The 9,928-nt window shown below is 36.8% G+C and overlaps 1 protein-coding gene across 1 annotated transcript in view; it reads left to right on the top strand.

Annotated features, from left to right (window-relative positions):
- The first annotated feature begins 856 nt into the window (after positions 1-856).
- Positions 857-9,928, top strand: part of LOC138705861 (adhesion G protein-coupled receptor L4-like) — a 617,204-nt gene continuing 608,132 nt past the window's right edge. The window contains exon 1 of the mRNA XM_069834548.1: positions 857-934. The gene's annotated coding sequence lies outside the window, so the exon portion shown is untranslated. The remainder of the gene's footprint in view (positions 935-9,928) is intronic.

The raw sequence follows: 9,928 nt of genomic DNA, 5'->3' as shown, positions 1-9,928 counted from the left end.
AATAGAAATCACAAACTTTTGGAGTCATTGTTCCTATAAGCGTGCTCAAAAGATACCATATTAAGCAAAAGAAGTGAACTCTGAATTAGGAAAAGTACCTCTGCCACGAAAAACTTTGGCAGTATAGCATAGCCGCTTTCGATTATAAAGGGTTTACATGGTGTATGGAATGGAATGGAATTTACGGAAGGGTGGGAACTATGACCCAGCACTATGACAGGTTACGATCTATTGCGCTAACCCTCAAAGCTACGCGCGCATTCACAAACCCATACCAGTTGACTACACTAAGGCGCTGCGTACCCAGGTTTCGAGCAGGCAACCCCACTCGTTCGTAGGCCAGCCCCCTCCGGGCGTCGCCATCCGACGATCAGGGAATGCTATGGAATGATGACGAAATGGAGAAATGGTGACGGAATGATGTAGATGCCTAATATGGGGAAAAACAGGAGAACTCCGAGAAAAAAACCCCAACTACGACCTTGTCCGTCACAAGTGTCACTATGGATGACGGAGACTCAAGCCGGAAATCTGACCACTCAGCCACCACAGGGGTTTTATATGGTGTTACTATTATATGGATTATCGAACAACCTTTTTTGTATGTTATGTATTCCGTAGAACGGAGCTGAACATTCTGAAGACGAGGCTGCTATTAGTAACAAAGCAAACAAAAGTCGACTTATTCCTCCAGTGTTAACTATTGACACTAACGAATAAGCTTGGTCATTATTGCCGACACCAACAAAGGACCGCGTCACAATGAAACAGCGAACTAATGTTGCGATGTCGATACGGCGCATCCCGCGCAAGCGTCGCGACGCTTATATATCGCCGTCCGCGGTCGACTCGCGTCCAGTCCACGCGTCGCAGCCGTCGCTCTTCCACGCCGTTCCGGGCCTCGCACCATGGCAACGCAACAATACAACCTCCTGTGAGTACGCCTTCCATTATTCCTGCTTTCCGATCGCTTACCGCGAGTGTATCTGCTACGAAGGCCATGCAGTATGACAGAAGACGTTTCGACACTTTCCATTGTCTTTAATTGAACTTTCGAAACATTCAAAACAACTTCCGGGGGGTCGATGTAGGGACCTCCGAAATAGCCTACAATGATCCAGAAAATCTCCAATTCTACCGATAGCACAAATTCAGTTGCTACACTAACCTTATACGTACCTAGATATTTTGTTTTCAAGTTATTTATCGACTCTACATCAAATCCTGAAATCCTTCGACGTTTTCATTTTTCAATATAATCGGTATTAGCGATACGAAATAACTTAATATTATCAATTGGCGTCCTCCTATGTGACTCAAGTGGTAGCACTTCCGGCTACAAATCAAATGGAATTGGGTTCGATTCCATGTGGATGTGCAGATTTATCTCTTCTCACAAGAATTCAATTTATATTCCTTGTTTCGTATTTTTCCTGTGTTGTCTTAAGCAATAGTTTTGTGTCATGCTAATATCTTGACTAGAAAGTGTAAGCACTTGCGTATATCTAATTTTGTCAATGATAAGCTAGTCAGACCGAAGCTGGTCAAATAGTGTATACTAGATGATGATAATGATCATGATGAATTGGTAAAAAGAAAGATATCTGAAAAAAAAAGACAGAAAAGAAAAAGATATTTCAAGTATTGCACCGGAATTCTTACAGAGATTACAGAAAAGTATGATAAAACTGTGGCAGAAAAATTTATTTACAAATTCAGAAACTTTTAAACTCTCCATGTAGGAATACAGCGCATGAACATATATTGAGACACTTCATTGAATAATGACTCACAAATCACTCAAAATGAAAACTAGCGCCTTTCAGCAGACTCTTTGAAATTACACATGTCGAAAAGTAGTAGAAGTTATGTAGCCTACAATACATCAATTATCACTAATTCAAGTTATTGCGTATGATACTCAATATATATATATATATATATATATATATATATATATATATATATATATATATATATACTTTTTCAGATAACTATTAAGAATTGCTGCCTGAAAAAGTGATAATAATAATAATGTGAAGGGTTGACCAGGGTAGTCATGTGGTGGCTCAAACTTTACTGATACTCATTCGATAACGGTTTGAATTTCTTTTAGTGGCTTTCCTCATCTCTACCGAAGGCTCAGATATATTACTTCACAACAAACCAAGACTAGCTCCATCCAAAGTGAATTATTTTCAGATATAAATAAATAACGACGAACAATATCTTTCATAACTCAAAGCGACAATAAACAAGAAAGTAACAACACATTTTCGAAAGAAACTATCAGATACAGTTCGAATATTTTAATAGCTTGTCGAATATTTCCGAAGTTGCATTCACTATGTTACAATAGCATATTCAAGTCTATAAAAGTAGACTTATTGTTGGGCCTCCATCAATCTATGATCCGAAAAAAACACACATTACATACATACATATCGTATTACTCGACCAAGGCCAGTGGAGTCCTGCAGCCCGGAGCCTGGCGCTACTGCTCCTGCGTTCATAATACCGCATCGCGATAGTTCACATTACTCCCGCGGCTCCACTCGCCTCGGTCGAGTAATACATAGACTACATAACATACAAAGTGGAAGTGATATAACTCTGCGGATTGAAAGGGACACTAGAATACATTAAAATGAATTACTAGTCTGCGTTTTGTAATTAACTGCATGGTTATTTACAAAATTAGGCTGCAAGTCTACATAGTTTGGCAACAGCGCGTCGCCGGCTCACGTACAAAAACACACACGCATTCGATTAGAACGGCTGAGTTCCGTCCCTTATTCACTGCGGTAGAGTTGCCAGATTTACTAATGGCAGGAAATAACGATTCGTGTTAATCATTTCATTTCATTTACAAGAAAACCGTCCATTTTATTTAAAAACTGCAAAGGGATAAATCATTCCTTACCAGTTTATATAATGGTAGGAGTAAAAATCAAAATAGTACGAATAGTACTTATCGAGTAAAACAGTGTTAACAGTTAGAGGAAAATTATTTTTTTTCTGAGACAAGTATTAATTTGGAGCTAATGTGGTATTAGAATTGTGTTGTATTCTATCCAAGGAAAGAGCTGTTAAAATCTGAACAGTTACATTACTTCCACTCTGTATATGACAGTAAATAGTAGAACATTTTGTGAAATTACGGGAGGAGAAAATAATATCACGAGAAAAGCTAATATTGTCACAAACTTTGTCCACCTTAAATTCCATTCGTCGGGATTTGAACCCCGCTTTCGTCGCTCAAATAGCGGTGCGCTACGCAATGAATATTCATCAGGTGATTTAACTTCTTCGAAGAACAGAGATTTTGGAATTTTGAGTAGAGGGAAGACTATGGCATCTTCGGAAACTTTCAGGTTCGAACTTGGACACAGAGAAAACTATCGACAAAATGCAAGTCAGTATCTCCCTTGGGGTGGAAGTAAGAAGCCGTACGGAAAGCGCAAGTTAGGCAACACACATACAGTGAGAACATCACAATTTACGACATGAAACTCATTCTCCAGTGTATTGTACACTGGTTGTAAACTATAACAATGAAGGGTGCTTTTATCCTTTCTGCAGGTCATAGAACTTCAGGCAGTATGGTCGTAATATTTTATAAGAGTCTGACGATTATAGCGTCAGCCTTTCGTGATACAAAAATTTCCTTGAACGAAGACTGAGAAAGTATTCAATGGAAACGCATAATCTGGCGAAAAAAGTAACTTAAAACATCAAAATGAATTGCTCGAAACTAGCTTATACAGGAGAGACAAAGTGAAAGCGCATATGCACGCTAACACACAGGAACATATACACGGCTTCTGCAAGATAGATGAAGGCATAACGTTGTTCTTCCTCTATTTAAGGTAACGTATGGCTTTAAACTGGAGGCATTATTACCATGTGGCGAGCGAATACAGAAGGAAACCAACAGTTTACATCTTTCTCTACAGCATGTAGTCTTATAAAATTATGCTATAAAATTCAATATGCTATTTGATCTACATTTTGCGATGGATGTTTGTTCGTTGCATATCAAACCCGACAAAGAAGGTTCAGTTGTAGCTAACAAAGTTATCAGACAAGTTTCTGAACAAACAAGACCCATATTCCATTTCGAAGAGATTATCTCGAATTTTCGGTGAATAAAAATGCTATCAGACACGTTTTGAGAGCGTTTTGTTTTCCCTGCAGTTCCAGTTCACCACTATGGCCTCGTCACTTAATTCTCATCCCTTCTCTTCTAATTCATTCATTCATTCATTCATTCATTCATTCATTCATTTATTCATTTATTCATTCATTCATAATGTTATGTCCAAGGGTACTCCAATCTTTCCTATTTTTCGCCTTCATCTTAGTCCTGCATATGATCCGTGTATCCTAATGTTTTCTGTCATCTGGAATCTTCTGTCCCGAACCATTCTTCCGTTCACCTTTCATTCCAGTGCTTCCTTCGGTAAGCAGTTTCTTCTTAGCTAGTGGCCCAGACAATTTCTTTTTCTCTTCCTGATCAGTTACAGCATTATTCTTCCGTCACCCACTCTTTCCAACACAGCTTCATTTCTTATTCTGTTTGTCCACTTCACACGCTCCGTTCTCCTCCATATCTACATTTCAAATACTTCTAGTCGTTTATCTTCACTTCGAATGGGGATGGTTTACGTCCAGAATCTTTTATCGTGGAATGACTCATCATACCATGTTTGGGGTTTTTCTTGGGAGAGATAACTGCGGTGGCTTCCCGTTGCTTTCACACCACTCTCTCTTTCGCGTATAAAAAATTCCAGTGTGTCCTAACGTGGAAAAGAAGAGAGTGGATTTGACTGATTAGACCCTCCGGACTTCATCGAAATTCACCATACTGGTTAATAAATGTCAGTTGTCAGAATTTTTGACCCGATGAGAGAACGGGAAATCCCAATTAGCTACATAATTAATAACTAATGTTAAACGGAAATTTAGCATTTATCCGGCATTTTCTCGTTTGAAAAATCAACGTAACTACTCTTAGTTACATTCTGTATAATTTCAGATATTCACGATGATCAATATGGTGCGAGATTTTTTTAATACTTGCACGTTGTCCAAGATGTAGAGGCATCCAGCGTTTTGAAGCTATATTCCGGTTAGATTGGACAATACGTCTTGGTAACGGATCCAACAGAAAGGCTTCTCCGTTCCTCTTCCTCTACTTCCCTTATGATTGAACAGACATGTAGCTCCGAAACCTTAGATTGTGTACATCTAAAACACGGTGTAAATACGCAAAAAAATTCTGGCACTAGTATCAGTATGCACTGCTTCAGGATGTGGGTTATATATCACTCTATCAAGTCATTTCACAGATATTGTTTGTGCGAGATCGTGCGTATTTGCTTGTTTTCCGCACATACCACATTCAGTATTCCCAACGTAACGCACATAACAATTTCCCTCTTCTTACCGCTTAAGCGCGACATTCATTTTACTGCTTTAGGCTTTTAACATATTATTTTTAGAGACGTTTAACATAGTAATAATTATAAATTGGAAACTTACCACTGCAATTTCACCTAAATTGCAATGTTAATTATTGTTTTTAAATATTTACAAAAATTAAGTAAAGTCTACTACTCCACGAAACTTATTGCATTCCTGATACAAGTAACATTAAGGAAGCCATGAAAAAATCAACGAGATTCCAGATGCCAATGTTATTACTGCAATATGTTATATACATAATATTGTTAAAATATTAAAATGAAAAATAATTCATTACATAACCTTACCGTTTGTTTTAAGTTCGCATTTATAGACTGGGGGAAAAAAAAGACAGACGTATATCACGGCCTGCTGGAGTATAGTAAACACAGAAAACATTTTACAGCAACAATGTTGAAGAAAGATATTTTGGTGTTCCGAAGTTGGCGTCATTAAACAGAAACCAACATGGAGATTTCATTGCAACTAATTAGAAATTCGTCTTTCAGGTATGTAATAAACGATATTCGCACAAAATAATGTACGATACACGAGCGGTATGTTTGTTTTCATGTTCTCGGAAATTAAAAAAGCTCAGCTACGTTTCGCTTTTTCAATCTTTTCCTCGACCATGAAAACGTCAACATACCGCTGTTGTAACGTATATTACTATTACTTAATCTATCAGAGAGTTGTGCCTCTATCGGATACCAATTTAGGATTTTCTAGACCATTTGAACTGAAGACTAGGCGGATATACGTCTGGATTATCACGGCGCAGGGTATGCATAAGATGACACAGAAAATCTTATTGATAAGATTATTCAAGCTCTAGGCGAGACTCAATTCATGTCCGTGACTCCCACGTAGTGTCGAGCGTGCCACTTGACCGTCATTTACAACAGGGACGGTAGTCTTGCTCTATTTGTTAGTTATTGTCTTGAATTTACCAGTATTTTGTGAAGCGGTATGCATCCTGCCATTCACACCACATGGCCGGCAAATTCTATTCCCCGGAACTGCCCAGTGTTAGTGCAATATCCGACAACAATGAGGTCAACCCTTGAATAGAGAATATGATGCTTTCAAGGCGGAAATTTGTACTCAGTTTCCATTAACCTAGACCATAAAGACACACGAAAATAGGAAGGCAGAGTATTCATATTTTCTTAACTGTGATGCTAGGAGATAAGTTGTTAATATCGCGCTGTGATCGCCTGTGCACACGGTCGATGAGCATGCCCGTCTCGTCCCATAATCGACCGACTCGTCCCGACGTAATTTTCTGTACATTAATGCAATAGTCCAACTCGTCCCCATCTAATTCTCTGCGCGTATATCATATAACCCAACTCGTTTCGGGTGTGTAAGAAGAGGTGAAATCAGGTAAAGACAAAATATTCGCTCTCGCTTCGTGCAGACTTGGAACTGTGCAACAATGTTGCAGGTTGATGTGGTTAAAAATTCTGTCTTTCGTGAGTATAATAGTGTCTATTTGATAAAAAATGCCATGAAATGAATGGCTGCCTAGAATAACGTTGTAAGTCCGTTTTTGGCCAAACTGTGTTTTAGGCTGAAAAATGTTGTATCGCACATCTTGCATCATGTGCTGTCATCGTCTTGCTGATACTTACATTACTTCGAGAACTGTAGTGTTTTGATTGTGTTGCTGAGCTGAATAATGTTGTAACGCAAATAAAATGGCGGGCAATCATACTTATAGCGTGTCACATGGTCTCATAAAAAACGTAAATAGAAAAAGAAAGCGTAAGATTAATATCATGCAATGGAAGGATAATGTACGTAAGACACTAAAGGATCAGAGGAAAAAATATACTTCGAAGAAAGGGGACATTAAACCAGATGTGAAACTACGTGGTCCGGTGAGTAGAATAAGGTTGTAAGTTAATGTATGCCTATAGAGTGCTAAAGGAGAATAGTTAAAGGTAATAAGGTCATGGTTACTCTGAATTCTACCATGGCCTAATAACAGAATAAAGAAAAAAAAAGATTCTTGTCTGTGTAATATTGATATTGTATGCCTAAACATATGATCTAAGTTGTGTAATTTGTTTCAAGTTCTTATGATATAAATTTGTCTATTATTATTATTATCATTATCATTATTATCATTATCATTATCATTATCATTATCATTATCATTATCATTATCATTATCATTATCATTATCATTATCATTATTATTATTATTATTATCATTATTATTATTATTATTATTATTATTATTATTATTATTATTTAATGTACTCAAATGTAACAACCATAAAGAATCTACCAGGAAATATGGACAGTATTTAAGTTTCTTTGCTTTAAAACGTTGTTCTTCTGGATTGACATACAACGTTTTTCTACTGTAAATGTTCAAAAAGTTGTGTTAATTGAAAGATGAAGACAATACCTATATATATATATATATATATATATATATATATATATATATATATATATATATATTTATTTATTTAGTAGGTTATTTTAAGACGCTTTATCAACAGCTTAGGTTATTTAGCGTCTGAATGAGATGAAGGTGATAATGCCGGTGAAATGAATCCGGGGTCCAACACCGAAAGTTACCCAGCATTTGCTCATATTGGGCTGAGGGAAAACCCCGGAAAAAACCTCAACCAGGTAACTTGCCCCGACCGGGAATCGAACCCGGGCCACCTGGTTTCGCGGCTAGACGCGCTAACCGTTACTCCACAGGTGTGGACGACAATACCTATATATACTTACTGAAGTATTAACACAGACCTAATACAGTCATATTTTATAATATTTAACAATATTAGAAGGAATAAACATATTTTTAATTTCCTGACAAACTTTAAAAACTGACTTACAACGTTATTCTAGGTAGCCATTCAAATAATGAAATTACTTAAAAATAAATGAAAATCACAATCTTAAAAGTAAAAAATTCTCATTTTAATTGTAATTATGCGACATTATCCGTACAAATTGTAAGCGTGAGTATTCCCTATTCTTATACTTAAACAGGTACTTTTCTGATAAATTCAACTTTTCGTGGATATCAAGCGGATGTTTAAAAGGATCAATTCTGCTGTTACACTTAACATAGGTATCTGATTGAAAGTCAAGTAGGCCTAGAGTTTTTATTAAAAGTGGCTATGGAAGGATGCGGAGAGTAGAAAGCATTGGCAAGATGAGAGTAAAAGGATTCACAAGCATTTGTAGTTTTCGTCAGTGCAGCAGAAAAATCAGCCCATATTGTCGCTGGGAATGGAGAAAACGAAAACAAGCAAGTGTTCGTCAAATACTCTTCAAATTTCGCCAATCGTTGATCATTCGGCGCGATTGGCAGCATATCGATGAAAACATTCTTCGATCTTAGATGGATCTAAGTACGCAAGGTCAAAACACCACATCAGCCATGCCCCAATTTCGTTCTTTTCTTTAGGCCTGTAGTCATTTGTCATACCAAGATTCTGAATTTTGCCCACCAAACTTTCATCAAATGAAACCTACAGTCACTTATTTTTGCATAAGGCCATACTTTGTTGATAGCATTGTGAATAGCCTTTTAAAAATCTACTACCACTGTGGCAGGCTCTAAAGACAAAAATTATGTTTACTACAAAGATCTCTGATTGCCAGAGAGCATTTCCGTGTTTATTTTTTGTAACGAGAATTGTTTTACCCTGCTGACCCAAGATTTCACGCAGTTGCGACATGTTATGTTGAGTAGGTACTGATACAAAAAATACAGAAACGCAGATATCGGTGTGTACTGTGTGATTGACGAGTAGGTACTGATACAGGCAATATAGAAACGCTGAATTACCGTAACACCACAGTCTACTATATACAGTCGCGAAGCTCAATATGTAGTAAAAATGCAAACTTGGGTAGTTGCCCACCACTAGGATCGCTACTATCGCCTCATCATCGCAGATCTCTCTCCTAGTAGACGACAAAATATGTTACACTTTCGTTGTGTTCTTTTGGAAAAATTAACACCTTCCTTCCATTATTGAAATATTAAATGCATAAAGTTAATTTATTATTTTAATGAAGTATATTAAATTCCACCATAAACTCGAAGATGCCTGCAAGAAATAGGTTAATATTATTTTTGTTTGTGCAAAACGAACTGAAATTTACTATAATCGCTTCAATCATTCAAGATTATAGCGACAATTAACTATGAAACCAATAAATATTAATTTGCATTTCCCTTTACAACAATAATAATGGAAATATGAATTAATGGAGTAACTTACGTGTACCGGTACTTGTAGTGTATGCTTACGTAGTTAACAAAGTGGATGAGGTTAAGCAATAATAATCACACCAGAATTGGAAATAAAACGTGATCAATAAATTTTATTGTAACAGACTTTTTCTACGTCTCTAGTAAAGTAACAAATAAAAATAACAACAAAATTAACAGCTATAATTAAAAACATATCCTTTGGGAAAA

This window comes from Periplaneta americana, chromosome 9, assembly GCF_040183065.1.
Source record: "Periplaneta americana isolate PAMFEO1 chromosome 9, P.americana_PAMFEO1_priV1, whole genome shotgun sequence".
In the NCBI taxonomy this organism is placed as follows: Eukaryota; Metazoa; Arthropoda; class Insecta; order Blattodea; family Blattidae; genus Periplaneta; species Periplaneta americana.
Note: the sequence above shows the minus strand (reverse complement) of the source record. Positions and strands in the feature narration are given on the sequence as shown.